We start from the raw sequence: 26,805 nt of genomic DNA, 5'->3' as shown, positions 1-26,805 counted from the left end.
TTGAAGTCCCCCCTAAGGACAAGGGCAGATGACTTAGAGGCATCGCTTAGTTCCTTAAAGAATAACTCATTAGTGTCATGACTGTGTAAAGATGCTGGGTGACTTTCTTCCTCCTCCCACTCCACCAGCCGGAGGGGCTGCCCAGCTCTCGGTGTAGCACTGTGCGTGGGGTTTCTGCCCAACAGGGCACACTGCAGCTGAACAGCTGCTTTGGGGTCCATGTGCAAAATCACCCTCCAGTGGACAGCTTCCAATGGGGCTGCCAATGACTTAGGGAAAATAATTAGATGTAAACAAACAGCAGTGTTGTTTGGGGTTGGGAGGCATTTCAAGCCCTGCAGCTCTCCCGTGGGCCATTTCATGCAATTGAAAAACCTGGCATATTTCTCCATTCTTCTTTATATAAACTCTTCCTTTTATTGTGAACTTTTCCTGAGAGCGTCTGGCTTCTCCTTTCTGTCCCTTTTCTCCATTCCCTTTTTACTTCCTTTAGTTGTCACTCCACTGTTTCCCCCCCTGCAGCTGGGGGCTATTTTCTAGTGACTGCAGTGAGATTAGGACTGGGATCATGACTTCTGTGTTGCTGGGGTCCCCTAGCCAAGCCCTGACCACATTGCACTGCAAGGTGAGGCTGACTCCAGCTGACAGACAGGGCAGGCAGATGCTGAGAGCAGCAGCATTTCAGTGGCAACAAATCATCCAAAACCAGTTCTTGGATGAGAGGGAGAAGATAACTGCAGGCTGGTAGGGGAGGATATTTGCCAGCTGGCCTGGGTGAGCAGGATTGCTAGAGCCAGTTGTGTCTCAGCTATCGGTAGTAAGGAAGGCAACAGAGGAGTGGCTGGGCCAAGCCAAAAAGATAATCCTGGCTATGGCAATATAGCGTGCTTGGATGCAGGTCAGGGGAGCTGGCCTGTATGAGGACAGCTGGAAGAGGGTAAATTCTCAATGGACGTACCAGAGAGCTCAAAACTGCCAATAAATCTGGGATTGCTGGCAAGCGCTCCTAGGGATACTGCTTGATCACAGCCTTGAAACTGGAGATTAATAAGGACAAAGGTATGATGGGTTTGACTATTTCAGAAATTGCTTTTTTTTTTTTCCAGTTTTGGGGTGATTCCAACTGACAGTCTTTCCCAGTTGGACACTTGCACAACTTCTGACAGCCCTACCAGCACAGGGTTTGTTCTGGTAGAAAGATAGAAAGCCCCTGGTAACAGTGTTTCGTAACCAAATCTTGTGATCCTTGGGTTTTATGTAGGGGGTCCAGGAAAAGTTTTAGACTGCCAGTAGACATAAAGTATGTCAGTAGTGCAGTACCTGTAGGACAGAGCCCTTCTTGAACTCCCCATTTCCACAGCTATAGTGTTACCAGTGCTAGTTCAGGTATGTCTGTGTGGCCACACATTGTAGCCCCGCATATGCGTGTCCTCATGTGCAGCAGGTCAGCAGAGCATAGTCCTGCAGTGCCTGAGACAGCAGACCTCCATCACCACAGCACTGCTGACAGTGCCACCAGTCTGATCCCTGATGACCTCTCAGTATTGCCGTACAGCTTTCAGGCCTGAGCCGCTGTATCCACATGTTGGCACACGTATGGTGTGGATATAAGTTTAGGTACCTCCTTTCCTTAGGAAGTAAAGAGAAAGTTTTTTTGATTTTCCCTTCTTTGTGGTAAGCTCCCAGGCATCAGTCCTTGGCCAGCGGGTTGCAGTAATGTTCCTTCCTCACAGCGCCGGGCTGGATGGTCTTCCTTACTGCCAGCAAGCAAATGTCACACCTGATGGCACATTCAGGTACAACAGTAATGGAGCTAAGCCATTAAGTAAGTTTGTGTGTTTATGTAGGTGCATATATATGTGCACGTGCATAGAGAGTGGGGGAGAGAGTTAAAAAACCAGATACTTTACCTGTCCTTCACATTGTTTTGTAAGTGGGTAAAACTTCTGATAGTTGGACTGAAGGAAAAAGCGTGTGTTGCCCTTAGTATACAGCGCAAATGCTATGTACTATCCATTAGAAAACAGCAAGTGTAACTACATAAAGCTTTATCTGATGCTAGCATCAATGGAGATCTTGGCAAGAGTTTCAATGGGCCCAAACCATTAAGTCTTCAGGGGAGGAAAGTGTACTAGATTTTGAGGGACTACTTTTTCTGTTCTTGTTTTTCTCCTGGAGTTGTGTTTCCCTGCTCAGTAACTAGTAACTTTGATACTTTATAGTTCTGCTGAAGCAAATACATAATCACATTTCATTAGTTCAGGTTAGCCAAAAGTTGGAAGATGGACTAAGCAGAAAGTACTGCAAGATATTTTTGCCATGTAAACGAGGCAGTAAACTCCCATCTAAATGGTTCATGCAAATTTAGCAGCGTGAACCCTCTGTAGGGGTTATTATGGTATGAACAGAGGGTAATTAGTGGTGACTCAGTGCAGGAAGAAAAAAACCCAAACCTGGATGTCGCAAGTTCTTCATCATCCTCTGACTGAAATGAATGACAATTGCTATAGTGCCACTTTGTGGTGAAACTGGGAAACAGATACACATAAAACTACACATAAACAGCTACCGAAGTGACAGAGCTGAGATTCTGACCAGTGGTTTAACTCTGCTCAACTCAGGCGTCCTGGTGCCCCTGATCTCTGAGCCTAGTGACCTCCCCGGTGTCAGCTCTGCATCAAGAAGGGTCACAGTTTTGACCTGAAGGTGAATGATCTCCAGGCACTTTGGCCAAAGACTGTGGATGTTCTCAAAGCACTGCTGGCTTCACCAGAGTACCACCCTTCAGCCTTTCAAGAGTGAGGGCACTTCCAGCCTTTAGAGCTTGAGCACTTCATTGGCTTCATTAATCTAAACTCGACTTTGATCGAAAGATCTTTTATGCTGTACCAAATATTTTTTAGGCTGTACTATGTTCTAAATTCTAAACTGCCTGCACCTAGTAAAATCTCAGTCCAGGCACTTGCATCCTGACTGGGGCACTGGGGCCTGAGCTGAATGGAGCCATCACAGCAGCTCCTCTGGATGCATCTGTGGGCAATGTGGCAATGCTGGGTTGCATCTCTTTTTGGTGACACAGCTATCAGGAGCGATAACGGCACACAGCAAAGGCATGGCATTTGGTCTTTGGGCCCCAAATAGGTTATTTACTTTCATTTTGGTTTTCAAGTTATTGAATTCATGAAGGCTACTTGAAAACAAAAAGATTGGCAAGTCTTTATTCTCCTTTTTCTGGCATTGGCAAAAATATACTCTAAAAAATCATGATATATCTACAAGACAAGATCAACTCAAAACTCCATGAACTTCTATTTTTAAAGTCAGAGGTGTCACTTTACTAAAACTGAATGCATATTCTTGGATCTATTTCTCAGACTGAGCTTCACGTTCAAGTGTCAGGGAACATTATCATATCAGCTATCATGACATCAACATTAAAACAATTTACACTCCATGCATGCTGCATGCACACAATGCTGTTCCTACCCTGTCCAACTTACTGATGCCATTTCCCTGACTGAAATGGAGCGTTACTTCTGAAGTATGCCACCTTGCATGGGGGCAGAAAAAGGAACACTATACTGCTTTTATTAGCACAGATACATCAGAATTCTAAGTGCAGGCTAGTATCTGCACAGCTTTGCTGCTATGACACTGCCAGCCAATATTGATATCATTTCTTGCCCAAGAAATGCTGTGTTTGCTGGAGAAACACATTTGCATAGTAAAAAGCTAAGACTGATTTTACAGGAACTCCTTTTCAGTTCATGGACTACTAAATTTTTCCAAGACTCACAGACAAAGGACCGTAACAGCCACAGGTTAAAGGATCTTCTATTTCAGGCCAAAAAGTAATGAGGTAACACTAGTTGTATTTGCTGAGTTTTTTTTATTGTTTGGCTTTTTTATTGTTTGGCTTTTTTTTGAGAAAGGAGAAAGGGCCACATGGGGGTGCAGGCACTGGATGGTTCTATAAAGAGTAAAAGAAATATATCATCAACATTCAACTTGAGTGCAAGAACTGAAGTCGTAGACTGCAAGCTGGAAGAAATGGTTGCCATTGAGGCAGCATCCTCCTCCTTGCTGTGTTATGTTTGTGCCATCTTTTCCAATGTCAGCCTGGGGTATGAGCTGCCCTACCAGAGCACGCACAGTATCGTGGTCAGGTCCCTCATTGGCTATATCTTCATCACACCCTGATTCTTCACTACTTGATAATGTTGATTCATTTTTGAAAAGCTGAGCCTTTCCCTTTGGCAGCTATAAATCCCAGGCTGTGTCTTTCCAGCTGTAGCATGCAGTTCCACAAGCCAGCCTCAGTGAAATGAAAGCTGCATCCTACAGAAACCAGAATATTCACAAAGAATCCTTGTCTCACAGCCCTAGGTTTTAAGACCATGGCCATTAACTGCAGCTGCGGATCTCCAGTGGTATCATTGCTGAGCTACCCCACTGGCAAGGAGCTCCTGGATGTCTGGGGATCCATGCTGCTGGCCTCCCTTCTCCTCCGCTGCTCTACTTGTTGATCTTCTTTCCTACCTTTTATCAAGTTTTTCCTTTTGTACCCTCTGTAGACAAGTCCTGACTTTCATTTCTTGTCCCTTTTCCAGGGAACAGCACAAGCTTTGTCGTGTTCAAGGCCTCCCATTGCTATAAAGTGATAGTGGAAGTATGCCGTGGAGGACTTTGCTGAGATAGGTACCAGCAGATCACCTGTTGTACTGCCTTCTCCCTTGTAGCTTTTAAACTAGAAAGTGTGTCTTCTGCATCTCTTAAGAGGATCAAATCCCCTCATTTTCTCTAAGTATAAATATTGTTGCCCCACTGATGAGCCATGCTTTCATGTACAGCAGCAGAGTGGGATCTAGCTGGGCCACTGAACAATCTCAGGTGGCTTCTAAAACAATAAAAGGTGGGATTTTTATGTTGTCATGGCATTAGTCTGCTTTGAATGGTTTGGTTTCCATTCAAATGAAATCCGTTTTACAGAGAGGATACCATATGTATTGTTCTTTGTTTTATTACATTCTCTTCTTCAAAGGGATTTTTATGTTGTTTTGTGTAGGTTCCAAGGCATTAGTAAGAAAAGTTCAGTGCATTGCCCTGTTTTCATGCTTAAACCTTGTGAGAAAACTGAATCTTCTCTGAGCTTTTTTATCCTCTGTCATGCTAAATGATAGGTGATAGGAAGCCAACAGGAAGATACTTTACAGCCTGATGGCCAAAGAGAAGTGGCCTAAATCAAGCTTTGATTGCTGGCAAATCTGGAACAAAATGCTAAAGATTAATTGTCAAAGGATAATAATTCCTAACCATAGTTGCTGAGGCTGCTCAAAGTGAACATTGCATTTTATTGCTTGCTAGAGGCTATGGAAAAATCTAGAGATGCTGCTTTCCCATATTGGTCATTACGAGTATCAAATATTGATCTGGTCTCAATGTCTCTAAGGTCTAGTCATCAACTAGATGTCACAGTAGATAGACAGGTACAAATATGTCTGGGGAAGGGGAAGAACACAGGGGGCAGTAGCACACACCAGAGCAAATGCAGGACACTCTTAGTTGGATGGAATTGTAACTGAATTTTGTATTGACCCAATTAACATTTTATCTTTAAGAATTACCCAACTCTTTTACAGTGTAGAAGTGCCTTGTTGGACCTTTGTCCTATAATTTAGCAGACAGAAGAGCACAGAATTTCAGGATAGCCCACATACCACATACAGAAATGTGCTTAATCCTTGACTCTGGCAAATGTGCTGGAAAATTCTCATTCTTCAGTGTTTTCTGAATCCTGTATCACAAAGACCATTTGTGCAATTAACTGACAGGCTTCCGTCAGAGATTTAGTTCATTCTTTGCCACTGTTTTGTGCTACATCATACTCTCAGAAAACCCTGACCCAGTATGAAATGTAGAGTTTTACTGAATATGATAGTGCCTCTAATTTCATTCCAAGTAATGGATCTCTTTAAAAAGGTAGGTATTTGAAGGCTTTTAAAAAAAGATCACACTTGAATTGCAAAAGGAGCAAAATTGTTTGGATCACCTGCATTCAAAGAAGATCCCAAGGCTTGCATACGAGTTTGGCTGTGCCAACTTTGGCAATATGAGAACCAAAGCCAGCTGAAGTGAAAACACAGTTTCTGAATCATGTTAGAGTTTAACATGAATAAACTCCAAGTCAATACCACAAAGTTCTGCTGGAATTTGGGGGAAAGGAGGTAAGGGAACAGAAGAGACAGTTAATTTATAGTCTTCAAATTCTTGCTAAGGAGTAAAAGCTATCAATTAAGAAACAAGTACATATTGCTCTATGAAGCCTTTTCTAAGGTTTTTGAAGTTCTACTAGTAATGCAGAACGAATTTTCTTTTGTACCTCATCCTGCCTCATTCAGTCTGTCCACCCAGAATGCCGCAGGTATTTGGGCATGTTGACAGTTCTGCCTTCTGATCCTATGGGCTGTGTACCCATGTCTGCATCTTCTTTGCAGTGTTTCTCTTACACACCTGCTGACACTTTTCTGCCTTACACATCTTCAAAATCTGACTGCTCCTTTGCCAATGTCCAAAGGTCTTCAGAGGAACTGACAAAAGGATCATAATTTCCTTTTGTTTAACCTTCACCTGGATATGACTGGTCCTTCACTGCTTTCAGCTAAAAATTCTGCAAAAGGTAAGAAGGTAATGGTGCAAGAAATGCCCACTGAGTTTAGAAGCTTTACAGAAATAATTAGCGCTGGAAATTGCAAATACTACATTAACCTTGTTTAATGTGCTAATAGCTAGGCTGTTTACCTGTACTTTGCCCGGGGCAGAAGGTGGAGTTCAGCTCTTCTGTCCTGAGTGGGCAGAGGGCAGGAACCTGCCGTCTCCCTCGTAGCCCGCTCCTCCCTGCTGGCAGTAAACGCTGCTCCACCGTAACCCCGCTATGTCCTGTGTGCATCAATACCAGCACAGGGCATGTATGTGTTGGCCTCAGGTCTCAGTGGTGTTTGAAGGGAGAAATACTGATGATGGAGCAAAACCAAACTGTATTCAGTATCTGGTTTATTGTTCAAGGTGAATAAGGAACCCCAAGTCACACTTGGTACTTTTATCTCACCTCAAGTTATTGCTGAGCGTGACTTTAGTGTGATAGGAGGATAAATGGGGAAAAAGCCTGGGTTTGACTGGCATTTGAAATGCAAGTGCAACTGCAAACTTCTAAAAAGTATCCTTTAAAAAATCCACACAACTTTACACTAAAGCTTCATAGAAAAGTTTACTTGATGTAATATTCAGTAGTGGCTTAAAAATACAGTGATATTTTGGAGTCCTAAAAATCCCAAAGCTATCTCTAATTGCCATGCTTTGTCAGACAAAGTTACTGTCAAAATGGCAGTGATTAATGCTGAGAGGAGCCCTCTAAGTTGCAGGGACAATGCTAGAGGCAGGGGCTGCCATAGTCCGGGCAGCACGGTGTATCTCCCATGATTACAGGCAGCCTTCCAAAAAGCGGCACAGTTACACCAGGCACTGGGGAAGCTCTGCCACCACGGGCTTGTTTTCACACACCAGAACTTGCTGTTCTCCAACTTTCTCTTGCATCACTCTTGTTAAGTCACTAGGCTGCCGGTATTGGCAAGTGGTGGTTTGGGGTGTTTGGGGGAAAAACGAGATGTTTATTCATGTGGGCTGCTGTGCAGCTGCCCTGTGCAACGGTGCCAGAGGTGTGTGCAGCTTGCTGGGAGGAAACACTGGTCTGGGACCAAGGCAAGGACTGACAGAGAATAAGTGTGGCAGTAAGAAGTAAGTGAAAAGAAAGAGCCAAAGGTTTTACAGGTATGTTCTTAAGCAACAGAGGCATTACCTAAGATCCTGAAACGCGATGTGTAAACTGTTTAAGTCCTGTTATAGCTTTTACATGTCCTTAGAGAGAGTCCCTGGCCTAGCAGAGGTAGTTACCTGCCTCACACTTCCTGTGCCTGACACTGAAATGGGACCGAAAAACCCACATCCGATACCAGCAGGGAAATGAATTAAAACTCTTGATAATGTTTACACCAACCCTATTCTATACGTGGGCTGTACAGGAACGCTGGCCTGCAAGAGCTGGCTGTGGCTTCACAGCTGTTTGAATCGCAATCACAAGATGAAATCAATGCTGTAGCTACAGCTGCAGAAATTCCAGAAATTCCTGCTCTGGGTTGCCTGCAAGGCAAATTGGGGCGTGAGCCCAGGAGAACCAGTGGTAATGCTGATCTCTCTCTCTGCTTCCTCCCAAAATTAGTGCTTTCTTTCCTTTAAAAGAAAATGTGGCTTACCCTAACTTCATCAGAATAGACCAGAAAATAGGATGATATAAATGGGCATAGCTCCATAGTTGTCAACAAGCATTTAATTTCTGGGATAATTTCTGCATTGCTTGCTGGGAGGAACTGCTGCTTTGTGATGGGCAGTAGGGCCCTGGATACTAAAGCATATGCAGTAAGACATATCGTTACCTAGTGATTAAACTGCAATATTGTATTTTAACAAGTTTGCATTGTCTTAATCATTGAATACAGTCTGCTGGCACTCACACTTAATGACTTGAATGTATGTTACCTACCTGGAATTAAAACTTCCCTCTTTTCCAAGGTACCGTTGTCTGTGCCTTTCCAAAATTCTGGCAAAATGTATTTGATGGTAAACTGTCCAGTCAGGGACTTGTCACAGTGCTTTTAGATCTCCAGATGTTTTGCTTATTTTCAAGTCCAACACATATACTGTAGCTTAATCAAGGAAAATTAGGGTTTTTTTCTTCTGTCATCTCTTTATCACTAGGTCTTTGTGAATGACTAGAGAATTTATGAGATGCAGATGCAGCCCTCAGCTCCAGTGACAAGATTATATATAGTGTAGTGCAAAAACTACACCCCGGCTGCAAATGCCATGCAGTTGTTACAGTCATGTGCCATTTTCCTGAAGGAATCTATAATACAAACTCCTGTTGGATTTCTAGCACATCACTGGGCTTATAAATATTTCTGAGGTTAAAAATAAGATGAACAGCTCTGTCTAGTGGCAATTTCAATAACTACATCAGAAGGTCATTATTTCTAACAGAATTCAGCCCATATGTGTTGAATCAAGTGAGTTTAAAAATAGCTGGTTGGCTTGCTTTTACACATGGCAAATGCTCCAAGTACTTCTGGAGAGATACTGGATAAACATGTGAGGCCATATTCTGCCATGAGTTTTCTCCTAGTTCTTCTAAGAGATTTGCTGCCTTTATTTAATCTTCACCAAAAGGAATAAAAATCCCTGAGGCTTTGCCATTCCTAAAGCTGTGGTTGTAATCGTAAGGCCATGTGCTTTCCCTCCCCCCTAAACCCCTTGCTGGATGTTCAAAATCCATCTCATGCTCACAAGCCTGTCGTACTGTGCTGGAAGCCTTGCAAGAACAGATGTCATTTTGGTTTGGGTTTTGTGCAAGTTCCATGATGCTTCCCTGTGTAGTTCTTAATAAAACCACATAAATGGGTAAATTATTCTGGACCCTGCCAGAAACTGGCAGAAACAGTTTTAAGCCTGGAAAGGTCCTGTTTCAGCTGCCACTGGAGAATTCCCCATTTTGGGCTGCCCGTGCACTCAGCTGATGCAGAAAGCGTAAGTAGTTTTTAGTGATTTTAATACCATCACCCCATCTTCTGTGTGCCATAAGGTCAGGAGTTGAGGTGGTTCTGCCATTGGGATAGGAGGTAATGCCCAGCGGGTGGGAGCGCTCTGCTGGACACTGGTCCATCTTCACCTGGTCCCATCTTCTCCTACCTCAGCTGCAGACTCAGTGTGACTGGCACCGAGTGGATGCGAGAGTGTGATGGGGAGAGGGCTGCCTTCAGCTGCCTGCAGATATTGGGGGCGAAAAAACCCAGTTACAAATAGGACATTGATATGCCCCTCTCTGTGGAGAGATCTTAGCTAAGGGTACATAGGTTCAAAGTTTATAATAGATTGTGGCCAAAGGTTAAATTTCCAGGCTGTTTCTTTTATACAGTGAGTAATATATGTATCTAATGGTATTGTGTATTCTTCACAGTAGCCCTTTGGATAGCTTGCTACAATCAGAAGGAAATTCTAAAACACTGTAAAAAAATCTAAGTTACTTCAAATCTTCTCCAAAATGTCACAGAAAGGTGACAATTCCTGAACTATCAAAATGATTTATAGAATTGTTCTTCAAAAAACTTCACTTAACCTCATGATTTTGGTACTGTAAAATGCATTGTATGATATATGCAGTAGGAACAAAACCACACAAATCAGCTGATGGCTATTTTGTTAACAATTTTGTTTCTTCTATCTCAAAGGAAGCTTCCATAAATTTGTAACAGGCTAATGAGACACATCCATAGGTAATACTGCTTGTCACCTGTGCTAAATCACTGTTCTGTTTAAGAACATGGGTCCAGTGGGGAAAAAGCCAAGTGCAAGCTAGTTCAGGTGAACCTTTGCAGAGACATGTGAGGCTGCCAGAGAACTAAGATCATGCCTGTGGCAACTTCAAATATCAAGAAAAGCAAAAATTCTTTTCCTACAGTGTGCTCACAGAATAGTCTCAGGTTTTCTGTGGTGTCCAAAGCCACCTCTTCTACAGTGCTGATTTAGATTGTGCCTGTGTCTCAATTTTCAATAGATTTAGACTGTGTCTCATTTTTCACATTGGTACATTGTAATAAAAGACTTTCAGAGCTCTGCAAGCTTTAGATAAAATATATTTTCATGAATAAATTCTTACATACAAGTTAGGAAAACAATGATCTTGTATAGTAAGATCAGCCTTTAAACAAACCATCTCTGTTCCACCATAATTAAAATGTGACAGGTGATTTTTTTTCTTCTTCTAGTGATCCATTCCTTCCCATGGATAAAATTATACTGGTATAAATGGGACTAGACAAACAGAATTTATACCTCAGTTGTAAGTAATTCTACTGATACGATACAAGCACTTTCATGCCATTAGGTTGTAGAAATTTTCCCTGAGCTTTATTCTGCATGAAATAGTCCAATATAGTCAAAGCAGAGAAACCTTTGAGTGTGGGCAAAGCAAAGAGCTGCATCTGAAAGGCAGCCTCTTCTACTTTGTGCCTCTGGCTTTCTGTGTCGAGGGCTTTACCTGAGGTGTTAGGATGTGTGGTCATCTTGTCTGGTGACCTGTTAATAACCAGGCTAATTCCAGCACAGATAATACCTAGGTGACAGTCAGCTGCCAGGCAGGGTGATGGTGATAACCCACCCCTTCCATTCAGCGTTTGCACCTTGGGTTTTGTTCAGGTTGGCACAAAGGCAAGTGGCTGGAAGATGCTAGATGCCAAAAGATGAAAGGGGACAGAAAATGCTTACTTCATTTGCAGATGACCTGGATATCCCAAGTTTCTGGATGCAAATGGTATTAGCTCCATATCTTGAGGTACAGCTAAAGAAATGTGCTGCGCCCACCAGTCAGTTAAAATCCATCTAATGACTGGATGTGGCGTTTAGCAGTCAGTGTAAGTACTACCTCTGGAGCAGAGCATATTGGGCAGATACTCCTTGCCCTTGGTCCTCAGCAGTTCCTAGGTGCTAAGGTGTTATCTCTGGTTTGTAAAGTTTTAGCAGCCTGACATCCACCTACTCGTCTTGCTTTTCTTGCTCTGTGATACTGAGCTGTAAGCTCATCATGATGAGAGGCTTCTGAAACCCTGAGCCAGCCCACCTGCCCTCCTCCACACCCACCCGCTTGTTCTTATCTACTTTAATTGATTCTCAGAGAATGATTCAAAGTATTCAGCTTAAGATGTTGATGGTAAAAAAATACCTTTCTATCAGAAGGGAAAATGGGCGTGAAGCTGAGAAGTTAGTGAAGTTGCTGGAATTTTAATTGATATGCAGATTTGTGTTGTATATGTGCACATGCACCTGTGCATAGAGCTGCCTAGATCTGAGACTAGAACTGCCTGTATTAATTGTGGTAAATCAAAATAAGTAAGCACGAATAATAAAGAGATTGCATAAAGCATTTCAGGGTAAAGATTCAGCATGATATCCTTGTCTAATGTCTTCAGTTTACAGGAGGATCAAAGGTCAGAGCCTAAAAGATGGAAGATGAGCTCACTAGAAGTTGCTCAAGATTTCAGATGAACTGCATACCCAACAACGGCACAGACAGCATGTCTGTGCTGCAGTAGGAGGTTAGAGCTAAAGAGCAGATGCTGCATAGATTGAAAAACAAGTGGCACAATCCTTTGATATTTAAAACTCTTGAAACAAGGACTTTGCTTTTTCTAGGCAGGCACAGCTTTATTTCTTAATCATGGCAAGCAGGTAGAGACAGAAATAAAGCTGTGACTAGCTGAGAGAGTCATGTACAGCAGAACATTAACGTGAAGTCTGAACTTGTACATTTGTCTGAAATCTCCAATGGAGCCAACTGAATTTTATAAAAGGAATACATTCTTGTTAAATCTGTCCCCTCCCTTGCAACACATCCACTCAGCAACATAGCCTGCAGCCTTGACTCGCTTTTTGCATAAGCAAAGGCTGAAGATAAGGAAAGAGAAACGATAATAGAAACCTGCAGTTTGCAAATTGCCCTGCCCAGAAAGAATTCCGGACTTTGATTCAATTGCTTTCTCTGGACTATTGCTTTACCCCAGTTCTCTGCAAGTGCTTTTCACTGTGTGCCCCATCACTTCGGGTTGCTGCCTTTCTCTGTCATATACCAGATTGAATTTGGCGAATTAGGTTTTTCAGTTATTTTTGTCCAACATTTTAAAGCTGCAAGTCCTGGATCACGTCTCCCTTTTCTCATTCTCCCCTTGTGCTGGGTTTTCTTTCTTATATCTCCTTTTATAAGTTCTGACTCATTTCACTCTCTTTGTGTGCTCTCATTTGGCATCTCCCATGATGTCTGCCTGCCAATTCCTTGCAATCCCCATGTCGTCTTCTGCACTCAGTATGTTTCTTGGCCGCCTGCCAATTCTCAGACTTTAAACTTCAGTATTTCTAGGTTCTGCTCTCTTGAGATTTTTTTTTCCTTTTTTATTTCCTCTCCTTTTTAAATATTTCTAATAATTTCTCCTTTGGCCCTGTACTAAACTCTCTCTAGGCACAAGAAAAATAGAATGATTTTTTTTGCAACCTGACTTGGAGCATATTGGATTCAGAAGGGTGATATGGAGATTTGTTTAAATATGCTCCTGGAGGCTTTATTCAAAGTGCAAGGGTCTCTCAGCTGCTTCTTCAAAGAGTAAGGTCTGTAAATAAGCCAAAATTCAAAGTTTTAATATGCTCCAAAGATTGATATATGCTAAACACTAATGTTTGTTGACAAACTTTGGGAAGGAAAGAGATGACAGGCAGCACTATTCTGGCAGTTTTATTTTGTTCTTTCTATTTGCTATAAAGGGCGTTTCCCACAAACACTCATGTACGACTGAATGAGAGAAACTAGCTAATTTACAGGGAAGAATAAATTCTGGGATTTTTTTCCATGCCAACACTTTGATAAGTACTGTAAATTTGAAACAAGTATGTCAATTAAAATGTTCACATCTGTGCCTTTTTACTAATGGCTCTTCTATTCTCTTTACAAACACATTTCTAAGCCTTCCTTTAAGCTTACTGCTGTTTTAAAATTCTGTTGCTGTTCTTGTGGTTCCAGTTCATATCAAATGGCGGTTTTGCCTGCTTTTTTTTGTATGTCGATAACATATAAACCAAACTTGCATATTTTAACATTAAATGGTCACAGTCACTCTCTCATATTCTTCTTTGTCTTTATTTTATCTCCATGAGAAACAGGGGCACAGAAAGAGGTTAAGTCTGTGGATCTAGAAATGCATACATGCTTGCAGAAGAACTTGCCACTTTATGCGTGAAGTGCTCCAATCTGCGTGGAAGTCTATATCAGGCTTATTAGTTGGATGAACATTTGTTGCAGGCTTGTAACAAATGCTTTTAACCTGTAACACTAAGGTCGTAATTTCTCATGTCGTATTTGCCAGTTATAGCTAACATAATCACATACTGACATACAAATAGAGAGGGAAACTGTCATCTCATCCTCAGGCCAGAATATTCTGTTATTCATTAATCTATTTATACATTTGTATAAATAGGCCATATGGACATTCATTAATGAATGTTCTTTGCAAATTTAACCCCTTCTTTCTCCATGCAATAAGTCAGTCTGGACTTCTGCAAAGTATTTGTACAATTGTAATGAACTTATATGCTGGACTAAAAAATTGTTGAAGTCAATAAGAAGCTATAAGCCTTTCCACTAAGTTGAACTAAGTTGTATTCATATACAAAATAGATAGATTTATCATCAGATCTTTCTGCCTATGTATTTTTTGCATAATAATTTTGGTCATGTAAGTCAGATGCTATTTTTTAAATTTGATTAGCTATTTATAGCCTTTTCTGTAGTAACATTACCCTCAACAAATTGCCTGGGTAAGGATTTCTACATACATATACACACATACATGTGTGTATGTGTATATTTAAAACCACAAATTCCATTCTATGTACATGGTTTCTGTGTAAGCAGAAAAATACCATTCACAGATATTGCTCCCAGAGCTGTTTCTGGAACGGGCAGAAGTAGTCTGGTGGTTAGTTCCTCCAACAGCTAATGCACAGCGCATTTTAAACAACCCTTCATCTATTCTCGCTGGAGCAGACGTCTTTCACACAGCGGTCGGTGTCCTTTGCTGAGCTGAAGCCTGACCATTAGTTCAAGTTCGTGCCGGGCAAATGATGGCCCAGTAAGCTCTGCCCGCAGCACAAGCCCAGGGCACTGGCTGTGCAACCAGCTTTCTGTGGCAGTGACCTGTGCGCACGTGTGTGATGTGCCACAATTCACACAGGCTGATCAACACTTACCAGCTAATATCAGCCAGGAGATTTATTTACCTTCACCTTAGGATTCATATAAACTAGAACTACAGTGATAAACTGTGCAGATTTCTCTGTTACAGACTCTTGAATACTCTCTTTATGATTGAGTGGTTTTATAAATAACTGTTTTCTATTTACTTTCATGAGTTGCAGTTGACAGCAGTGGGACTCCTGTTAAAGTATGCTATGTTTCTTATTAATGCCAGATGTGTTCATCACAGCTAAAATACTGCAGTGAATACCAAAGGAATTATGCCTTAAGTGGAGCCTGAAATGTAAATCTCAGGGTACTGTACTTCAGTGATTCATGTAAACAGCCTTTTATTTGTTTGCTCCTTAAATTATTGTATCAAAGTCACCCTAATCTGTAAGTATAACTGTCACTTAACAATGCTTGTATTTAAAGCACTCTGTGTTCTTTGCAGCAGCTATAGTAAATGGAGCAAGCAGAAATGTCCTAGAACCAAACACTGAATTTTGCTGAAGGAGAACTTTGAAGGCGCAGTAGATTTTGTATGAGGGTTCGCCTGTGTACATTTTTCAAAAGTCAGTAACAGGGCACCAGAACAAGTAGTGAAAGGCTGATAATTACTGCAGTATGCAAAGTGCAGATCAGAAAAAAGACCGTTCCTTCATGTCTGGATTAACCCAGAGAATATCGGGCAGGAATGCAAGATGGAAGGCTGTAATAGATAAGGACAGTGTGCAGTGGAGGCATCGCGGGAGTCAAAGGCAATGTGAGAAAAAACAGTGTCTAGAGCTCAGGGTCAGTTGATATATTTGCAAATAATATGTGTTGCTCATTGGTTCTGTTTAAACTAGTTAATCTCTTGCAAACCAATTTGTGCAAGTGATTTAACTGCTGGTTGGGCAAACGCTTGTAACTGCATATCAATCACTGTTTAAAGCATTGCTTGCATTTTTCTCCCTGAAATATCGAGCATTAATTCTGTAGCAATATGATTGGCAAGCTAAGATGTACATATTATTCTGATCTGCAAATGAAAATAACAATAATTACTGTCCATCAGTGATTATCACACTAGATGTCTTAGCTGCAGCTCTGTTTTATGTGGGTAGAATTTAAATGGGATTGGGTCAGCAGTAATTTAGCCTGATTAAGAATGTGGTTTTTGGACTCTGACAGAGTCTTGTTGCTGAGCTGTATGCAGATTTGAAAAGAACACAGGGAACTTGTTTAGATGTAAATGAGACCAAAACTTAATCCATAACTTTTCTCTAAGCATCTGCTTTCTCTTTTACATGTGCAAGGGAAAGGGACAGCTAAGAAAACATAAACGTATGATTGTGTGATCTGTGAATTAATTGCATTGATAGATTTATAATCTTACCCTATGGAGAGAAATGAATAGACATGTGTACTAGATAAGTTGCTATGTGGACAAATTTCATAATACTATGCCTTAATTTTTAAAGGGGAGGACTTTCTCAAAAACTCAGATTTCTGGCTTAGCTCAGTTGTCAGGCAAAGATACAAACCTTGCCACTCACCTAATGAGGACAAAGTTAGGCTAATGATGACAATTTTAGAAAGTTCTGCACCTAGTACATATTTTGCATAACATAAAAGGATAAAAGTTGTCTTCCTTTCGTAAAAGCAATTGTGGAGGTCATTCTGCCTACAGTAGAACGCACCATATCCTGGCACTTTGCCTGAGTTGCCAAATGGCATCAGATGCAGGTTCGCCTTGGTGCTATCTTGAGGTCTTTTCCTTATTTACTGCAACACACAGGCCTTCACAGCATTCTGCCAAGCCAGCCTGGAGAAGTGGAACGGACACATCTGCCCCTGTATGGAGACCCATGTCTGGGAAAGCCTCACAAGGCAGTGACCTACCTCGGCTCAGGCTCAGTCTCTTCTAGGTTTACATCAGACTATAATACTTGGGAGCTGGGAATAAGTTAAGATGGGGATTATGCTTCTCTAACAAACTGGCAAAGAAAAGCAGTAAATTTCTTTCAAGTTTTCCTGTACCTTTAATCTTGTACTTTACCATCTGTCTCCAGGTGAGATCAGTCAGTTGTAGAAAAACCTCTGTCAATTCAGTTTAGGCAGTTTTTGGAAGCAGATGAAAAATGCTGTAGGAATGAGTCTTAAGTTTCAAGGGAGACTTGGGGAGAAAGGTTCATCCATATATAATCCAATAGTGTAACCAGGGTAACTTTTTTTTGCTGAACTTTATCTCCTCAAGGACAGGGAAACCTAGCTTTTTCTTCTTCATTCGCTCTTCACATTCCTACTGCTGCTAGGCTCCTTTTTTTGGACTAAAATAAGGTGAACAAAGAGTGAATCTACTTCTGTTGCTACTAGGTGAAGCAATAGCTAAGGTCAAACACTTTCACACTTCTTCCACCTTCAAAGTTTTAGTCATGCTACTTTTTAACAGCTGGAGGCTTGTAAAGGTTAGTTGGAAACAAGCTTATCAGTCTAAGAATGTAAGTCGTGAACTTCTTTAGCTCTTTATCTAACATGAGAATTTGAATGCAGAAGAAACAAAGGATTAATAGGCTTTGGATTTTTATGTCATAGATGCTATGATGTCTATTGCTGTAGCATACAGCATAACTGATCCTTGAGCAGCCAGCTAACTACAAGCCTATAATTTCTTTATACATAAAAACTACACTGGAGTTGGATATGATTAGCCACTAACGAGCTGGATGCTGACAAGGGACGGGTGCTGCTGGTTGGACACTGGGCGAGTGAATGTTCTGGAGCTAACGAGAGAATATCTTCCCTTTTTCCTTTCTAGCAAGGAAAGGGCAATGGTGAAACCATTCTCTGAAGCTCCTTCTTATGATTTCTGATGTAGTTTCATAAGCTTTTCTGCATCTCCTAATCCTTCCATCAGGTAAAGGAGATACCAGGTACATTATTAGCCTGTGCTCAACTCTTCTGCTGTCCATCCACACATTTACAGAACAAACCAGCTCTCTGCAGAGCAGACGTGGTGTATGGCTTGCCCACATCGCCCCAGTGAAAAGTACTGTTGGCAGTGTTCAGTTACATCTTCGCTTGGAGGCTGGTGAGCCATCATCCACCAAGAAAAAGCAGATAAGAGGGTGTTTGTATCCTAATGGTTCTTGGAAAAAAGTCTGGTATTCTACCTCAGGTTCTGGATGGGACTCAGATGACTTGCTCTAAACAGCTTAGATTTGACTGATGCATGAACAGTACCTATTGTAGACTGGAGACAACACTGCATGGCTCTGGGACCACCACAAGGCCCACATGACTCACAACAGAGGGAGCCAAAAGCCAGCTGTGTTGGGGAGGTGATGGACCCTGACCGTGCCCTGTAACTGCTGGTGGACCTTGTAACCGCTGCCCTGCCGAGGTCCAGCACTGCAGCTAGGCACAGCAGAAGGCAAATGAAGAAGCCTGACAGAAACTTCCTCTCAAACCATGGAAATCAAAACAGAGGCCTTATTTATTAAAATGATTAAGTCATGTATCCATTTTCACTGACTGGGTTTTTGGCCTGTGAATACAGAATTTGGAACTGCCTGTTCTTCACTTGTTTTCCATGTCTCAGACATTCTCACTCCGGTCATGTTTTGTTCCATCTACATCCTTTTCCCCGTAAGAACACAGTGTCTGCTGAGCAGCAGCTTTATAAAAGAAATTAATCTCTAAGGCAGGGCACTTGTGCTTTTTGTCTTACCTTTAACAGGTGTTGAAATATATGAAATAATTCCTAAGGTTTTTAAGAATCATAGAAACCATCACTACTTTACATGTTATTAATTTTTAAAAGGACTCCTTTACTAATATTATTCTTTATCAAGTGAACACTCTTTAATAGCATTTATCACAAATGGACATTTAAATCAATTCTGTTCCATTCTGGTTTTTCAGAACAGTCTTTTCACTTCTCCTTCCCCAGAGAAAACAAGAATGGACAAAATGTGAAGCATGTGTAAGTGAAATGATGTTGCACAGCCTGGTGAAGAAAGTGGACCTTTCTAAAAAAAAATAACTTGAAATCTTTCTCTTAATGGATTCAGAAGTTGCCTGCTTCCTTGCTTGTTAATGTGGGTCTATTATAACTGCTAGCTCAGCCGCCTCTGTTTAGCTTTGTGAAGAGCTTTTCATACTGTATTTTTTAAATACAGAACTAAAACCATGCTGAGCTTTTCTTTTGCCCTGACAAGAGCTTTTATATGTGTGCAGTGGCTGCCTTCCATTTGCTATCTTGTTCTTTAGTCCTGGGCAAAGTTCTGTATGTTTTAAAAGTAGACAGCCCTGCCATCCTGGCACCACCTCTGGTCACTGGGAACTTCTGGAAGGAGCAACCCATTTTTTGATTCATTATTTGCCTGTGCTCCCTGTTCATAAACGAGAGAAATATCTCTTCCCTTTGGGAGGGATAGGGACAATGGAAAATAGTACCCTTCTTGATAAAGAGACCTCAGGCTCTTTGTCAGTGACAAGTCAGCTGTGAATATTTGTATTTCCCCAAACAAACATGTACTGTACATATATGCTGATAGGCTATTAAACATCCTTAGCCTCAGCTTCTCTATCCAGCAGGCCTGGAAGCATGCAAGGCATGCAGGGTACTCTTCTGGCAGCTACTAGCGACAGTGGGTTGAGAAAAAGAATCTATGACAAAGCAATTTCTAAGCTAACTTTTTTAAAGTAACGTATGTGTAAGTATATGAATGCACACAGGTACAAGACTAATGAAAATAAACATGCTAAAAGAAGAAAAGAACTTGCTTTAACTTTAACTTGCTGAGCAACATGCTTGGCATTGTTTTGTACCTCTCTTCACAGTCTGAGTAAAGAACTCAAGAGCTGAATGGGCAAAAAGCCAGAGCTCCCCTTTCAGCTGTATTTCCCTTTGGAACTGCTGTATCATTCGACGGGACTTTTCACGTGATTTTACAGCCCTGCCAAGGGCCTCTTGAATCCTTTCTGTACAACTGGCTCACAGCTTCTCCACCAGTCCCATCCTTGGTAAATGGGATGTGGCCATTTAGTCTGCTCTTTGAGCTCTGGGTGCATTTGTGTGTGTGCCAGGAGTGGTGCAGTCACACCTGGCCTTGTCCCTATCCCTGTCTGTCTACCTTTCTGTGAGCCCGGGTCTCTGTTATTTCTGAGCAGAAAGGCCTTCATGTGAAAGCAAGTCTGGGAAGGCCAGGCAGCTGTGAATGCGTTTGGTGACTGGGGACAGAAGGAAAATAGATCACTAGGGAAAAAATATGTGCATTTAAAACATATAAACATCTCTATCTAATAATGTGTCTAAAGTGCCCAAGTAATTCATTAATGGAAGCATGTAGAATAAAAGCAGTGTTTAAATGTTCATTCCAAAACAACGCATCCCTCTTCCCTGTTTCTGTGATGAATGCCATGTATAGTGCCCTGGGTATGGGCTGTGGCCATGTTTCAATTACACACTGATCAAATAAGGATAGGGAGTTTACCCTGTTGCCTCTCTTAAGTATGGTGAGGCTGCCAACAAGATCTCAGAGACATGTATTATCACGTGAATGAGATTTCCATTACAAGGACAGAGCCAAAGGTTCACAATTTAAAATCTGATTCAGTGTTTTTAATGGATTAAGGCCATACTTCCATTGTGCTTTTCTCCAAGGAAAAAAAAAGGACTAGAATTGTACTTCATGAAAAAAAAGGTGATTGATAAGATTTGAGATAGTTCGGGCTGATCTTTTTAAACAGACATCATCTAGTGTAAGGAGCAGAGTAGCTGCAACCTGTTGCTCTAACTTTTTGAAGACTGGGCAATTAATTGAAACATGGTGGAAAAAAATAATTTGCATGGGCTTTATAAGAGCAAGGTCTTGCAGCATTAAGAAGCATGAAACTAGACAGATTTGCCTTATCATTGCCTTCTCCCTTTCCATATCAATTTCCTATTTGTATAGAACTTCACATAACAAATGCAGATTTTTTAAACTGAAGATACGACTTCCCTGCTGTGTTTGAGCTGTGTACATGGTAACATAAAATAGAGGAGAACTGAGAAGCCCTTTTTTACTTTTTTTCCTCCACAAAACTGTTTGGTTCAAAGAAAAAACAGTGTATATCATGCCAAATATATTTGTACTTAAAATCCCTCCAGTGCAATAATGCAATGAGTTTATTAAAACAGGTATGGACTGTTGTTAAAATACAGTTTTCTTTCTGAAATCATAACCATGAATTAAATCAGTTGGGTAATTAAGAATCAGAATTTGACTCTGCAAAGGGCAAAGAAGGGTTTCTAATTATATTGTATTTTAAATAAATCTTTCACTCAGATTAGGACTCTGTGAGAAAGGCTATTTTTAGACTTAAACTTTAGAGCAGACCTCTTTTGTTTTAATACAATGTACTTCTAATAAATCTTCTGTGTTTCAAAGATTAGCTTTCAAAACTTTTGTGTCATAGAAGCTTGCTCTTTAAATGTTTTTTCCCCTGTTGGAAGCATCTCAGTTTTTGTAGCTTTAGTTTTGGATGGCTAGTTACAGTTAGGTAGTTTAGTCCAAGAATATTAGTGTGGTTCTTATCATTGTGATTGGGCTGTTCTGTTAATGGTTTACTTAAAACAAAGATATATATTTGCTGTGGACTTTGCTGGCCAGTCATAACTATCTGGAGTATTTCAAGCATTTCTAGGTTTTCACTCACAAGGATAAGAACATCTGCAGCTGGCTGTCCTTTCTAATGTCTCTTACTTCTGGCTTAAATATTTCTCTTGGAATTCTTAGGAGATTTGGGAATGGCTTTTAAAATGGAGTTTAAAGTTACTGATTAGTTGTAGCTTGACACCTAGCAGGCTATTCTGACTGATACTGTGCAAAAAGACTCCATTGAAAAGCCTGTTAAAAAGAGTGACAAGGCTTCTGATGCCTTGACTAAACTGTCATCTAAGTGATCCACCCAGCTCACGGATGGCAAAACCCAATTTATTTCAAACTCCTTGCAAAAGATTTTGCTTACCATTAACATTGTGACCAAGTCAGAAAGGGCCATCTAGACTTTTTCCCGGTAGGTTGCCATGGACCGTTGATGGCAGCTATTGTGAATACGGCTGATGTTTGCCAAAGGTCTCTTAAAGCATGGCTGGATTCTGCCCCTGGCAGGAGCCAGGCGCCTGCTGCTGGTGACTGGTGCGTTCATGATACAGAGCAGTGGTTAATAACCTTCTCAGCAGTGATTAGTATCGTGTATCAAGTCAAATGTTTCTGCCTCGTTTTTGGAGAGGATCTGAGTATTTCCAGTTCTTGTGACTTTCTGGTGCTGAGGGCTTAGAGTAATGCAAAAGGCGGCTCTTTCAGAATCAGTTTCCTCATGCTCTGAGGTACTACAGTGAATGTTATCATTAATAGAAATAAAGTTAAACATCAACAGCAAAGAAGAGAGAACCAGGACACAAAAGGAAGGATCATCTGTCTGTTTCATTAAGCCGTATGCATGTCTTTATGTTCTGCAGAAAACTTTCATACATTCATTTAGTGTTTTAATTTGTTCTTTGGATCGTTAGTTCCTCTAAGAAGTTATTTATTTTTATCTCACTAAAAGCTGTCATGCTGTTTATAGTGGGTGATAGTTGATTTGTACTTTGCTGTTTCTTTAGATGGCCTAAATTCAGGGTCTGATTGCAGTCAGTACTGCAGGACTGCACTCCACATCCCAGCTGAACATGGTGAACTATAATTTTTATTGTATCCCCACTGGATGCACTTAAATCTGTTTAAACCTGGCATGTATAAGTTGAGCTTAAAAATTAATTCTAAATCAGTAAACTCATTTAGGAATATTTACAATGGAGTTTGGACAGGCTTAACTGAATGCATCATAAAGAATTATTAGTTACACAACTCAATAGGTGTGGATTGTGCCATGGCTCTAACTGTAATGTAAAACCAAATTCCTTTCCTGTGAGCTTTACTGTGCGGTTGTTGCCAAGTCACAAGGGTCCATAAAGGCACACACGAACTAGCATACAGTAAAATTCATAGAAAGTATCTGGACAGATACTCTCTCCCATTCAGCACAGGAGAGTTCGCCTCTTGCAAGCATTTGTATCTGATATTTAACATCTCTGAGTTAGGTCTTATAAACAATTGCTCTTATCAAAAAGCCTATGTAACTCAAAGTGAGGTGACTAAGATAATTTATTTTGGTTATTTTGCTACTTGAAGAATTGTTAATTATGCTACAGAGCAAGTAGGTATTAAGCTGAATAAACTGGCTTGTAACACATATTATTCTCTTTTGTCTTAATGAGAAAAACGTGTTCTCTGTTTCCTTTTAGCTTCTGGCTTTTATCACTGAAAACGCCAAGAACATAAACCACATCATAACACTGCCTAGGAATGTTATCCATTGCTTCAGTAACCTCCTGTTCAGCCAGTCAATGCACTGACACTGCAGTGGGGTAGTTCTAAATGTTGGCTTGACAAGTGCCAGCTTAATTCATTTCTATATGACAGAGGATGCCAGCAATTTAGTATCTCTTTTCTTATTTGTCTAATTTTTTAAGAGAGCAAGAACATGCAGGAACAAGAACAGGAAGCACTTTACAATATCATAGACAAACTGCTGCTTGCCATTCTCTTTTTAGGTTTTTCAAGTAATGACACAGACGTTAAAATTCTTTTCTCTTGCTTTCAGACTGCATTTTAAAATATTTTCAGCCATTTTATTTGTCTTTCATCTCATGAGAAACTTAGAATGAAACTGTAAATGAAACATAAGCGCTTTGACACCACACATGAATCCACACGTGTATTTAACAGCACGGAGCTCGCTAGGAAGAAGCCAGGCAAAATTTTCTGAGAGCTGCGATGAAACATTCTTGCTGTATGTGTGCATACCTTAATCTACTCTTACCTTCTTTTCTTCTGTACCCCAAAGGAACATAATTCAACATTAAAAAAAAACTCCATACAAAATGCATAATATCAGCCTGTAAAAATAAAACCCCAAAGCACAGTAAGTAAGACCATGTACAAATATGAGCAGTATTATAACAGGAACCACAATCCACGGAGTTCCTGCTAATGATTCAGAAGACCACAGAGCATTGTCACCTATGCTGTAAAACCACTGAGAAGTCTCGGTCCAGGTACTAGCTCAAATGACTTTTTTCAGCTCTGTAAAGCTGGCAGAAAACCAGCACTGCAAATATTTGCTGCTCAGTTAATGGATCATGAAAACGTTTGAGGTGGTGTCCCAGCACATTCAGGGCAGCTCATGTTTTGATTCCATGGCCATCAAGTGCCTTGTTTGATTCCAGTTTCAGGTACTTGTAAGGCCTTTACAAAGTCAGTGGAACTCAGCTGAGTAAGCCCTCGTCCTTTGAGAAAGGCTCTTGCCTATTAAAGCTCTTCCCAACTAGGTAAAGTATGTGGACTTGAAACTGTCTGAGCAGCCTGCTCTTCGTTAGGCCCATGCTTATATGTGCTGGCCAGCTGACCTGCTGGAATAAGTAAGTTCGCATGACTCTCATGCTCAGCCTTTTCAGAGTAACTTGAAAAGTATTTAAACTCTTTATTAACATTTATAAAACAGCTTATTCTTCACGGCAGCTATGCTAGGCAAGGTTTCTGCTTATTTTGGGTCCCATATTCCGTCTCTGGAAGAATGCCTTTTTCAAGGTCTTGATCACCTTCAATTTGATTTAAGGGATAAAATTAGCCTGTGACTTAATTTTGAAACCAACTGAAAAACAATAAAAATGTTTTGTCTAAGGGGACTTGTTTCACAGATAAAATTAGTAATCTCAGCCAAATTTACTGCTTAGGCAGAATGCACTAGCTGTTCTCCTTCAGACAGAGGCCTTTGGCAAAACGACACTTTGTCCATCCACTTTTTTTTTCCTTCCTTCCTTTTGAATCCAGAGTTCTCTTTTGGGATTCTGTTCTGTTCTTGGCTCAGCAAGTGCCTCTACCCCCATTTTCTCTGTCTCTTTTTAGTCTTGATAGAAGTGTTGTTTGAATTCTCACTCTACTTCTGACTTTCTGTTGTTTCAGCTGAAGGTCTTTCTTTTCTTTCCAGCAATATTCTGCTTTATACACCCCCTCCGCTTTTTGTCTTCCTCATGACTGCCCCATCAGTTCTAGAATTTCAGTTGCCAGAACTACTATTTACAAACCATGCCATAAATGTGCCTCGTAAATTGTGCTTCTGTAACACTTTGGGGTACTGAGACCTGTGCAAGCACATTGTTGTCCCAGTCTGTTGGACATTCACCCATGCTTTGCTACTGCGGGAGAAAGTACTTCCTGGTATCTGTTACACTGGGAGATGTAGTGCTAGCGAAGCTGTGCTTGAAAACACACCCAAATTCTCTGCTATTGTTTTTACTAATCTGCACTGAGCACAGGCTGTTGGAAAGAAGATCTGGAAGGACAGCTGGAGTATTCTTCCTTTGTATAGGAGAAATACTAAGCTACAGAAAGCTCTAGCGTTGCCAGTTTTGTATTTCTATTGCAGCAGTGATGCAGCAGAGGTGGGGCTGAAGTGTATGACTCCCTGACAAGTCTTTCTTTACATAATGACTTCTGGCTGGTCATGGGCGTGGCATTTCTGTCTTCATGACTTGACAATAAGCTGGGGAGAATGGTCCTTACCAGCAGAGCAAAGTGCAATAACAGCACTCAAGCTGACCAGGTACTAAGGCAACTACTTTTAAAAGATGCCCGAGTTGCTTGGTTAATGCTTGTGCCTTCAACACAGAAGTGCCACATGTAAGTCTGAGATGTGCTTTGGGGTTTTGTGTACTTGTTTTATATACACATATGTAGATATATACACACACACATAAACCCATGTATAATTTAAATATCAGATTTTTTTTGGTAGAGCTATACAGGCTCTTGTGGATTGCGTATCTAATTTTGTTCACTATTAATAGTCTCCTTTCTCAATTAACAGAAAGGTATTTGAGAGAGTGAATGATGAAAATTCACTTAGAATAAGCCGCAGAAGGGCTTACTGTCTGAAGAAGAAAGATAATCCATTCTGAAAATGGTGGTGTATGGGATGAGAAAATGGAATGTTCAGTCTGGGATCTGTCTTTTCATCCTTAAGGATCTTCTGAGAAGCAGAGATATAACTGAACCTTGAATTTCCCTATGGTAGGTTAGAAAATAAGTCACAGTCAAGATGAAGGATGAAAAAAGGACTTAGATAATATGATAGAAAGTATTTCCAAATAAGAACAACACTTAAGTGACTGCTGGAAAAATGAGCTTGAATTTCACTGGAAAGCAGACAACTTTAGAAAGCTTGAGCTTAGAGAAACCATATAGCTGAATTTTGGCGCACACAACAACAGACTAAATCCCACTAATTAAAATGTATTTGAGCTAATTAGTGGGTGTGGAGTTGAGTTTAGGAACACTTCTAATAGCTTGAAGAGGAAAGATAATAAAAGACGTGCCAATTTTTCAAAATGTTTAGGAAAGGAACAATCTTACATATACTGCTATCGACCAGAAAAAAAATTATGACAGAAAGACTAGAAGTCTGAGCATTATTTGGACAATATATTGTGCATAGAGCGCTGCCATGTTGAAAGACTGGTGAAAAGTGAGAATGGCCTCTCACTAAGTAGATCAGGGAATTCTATTAAACTCATGGTTATTCAGGTCCAATTAGTCCTATTGCAGCCAAAATCATGGTCTTGTTGAAGTTAATAATAAAACTCCCACAGCCTTTCGCAGAACCAGGATCTCACCCGTTATGCACGCGTTGATGCATAGTTTCCACTGAAGGAACTTCAGCCAAGAAGCTAAGCGAAGCGTGGAATCTGAATGTAGAGAGTACAAATGGGAAACTTGAATTTAAGGGGGAAAGGCATACTTCAGAGTTTCAGCTCATTAGAGAAGAACAGATACAAGCTTCCATGC

The sequence above is a fragment of the Phalacrocorax aristotelis genome, chromosome 7, assembly GCF_949628215.1.
Source record: "Phalacrocorax aristotelis chromosome 7, bGulAri2.1, whole genome shotgun sequence".
NCBI classification, from domain to species: domain Eukaryota; kingdom Metazoa; phylum Chordata; class Aves; order Suliformes; family Phalacrocoracidae; genus Phalacrocorax; species Phalacrocorax aristotelis.
This window is presented reverse-complemented; position numbering follows the sequence as displayed.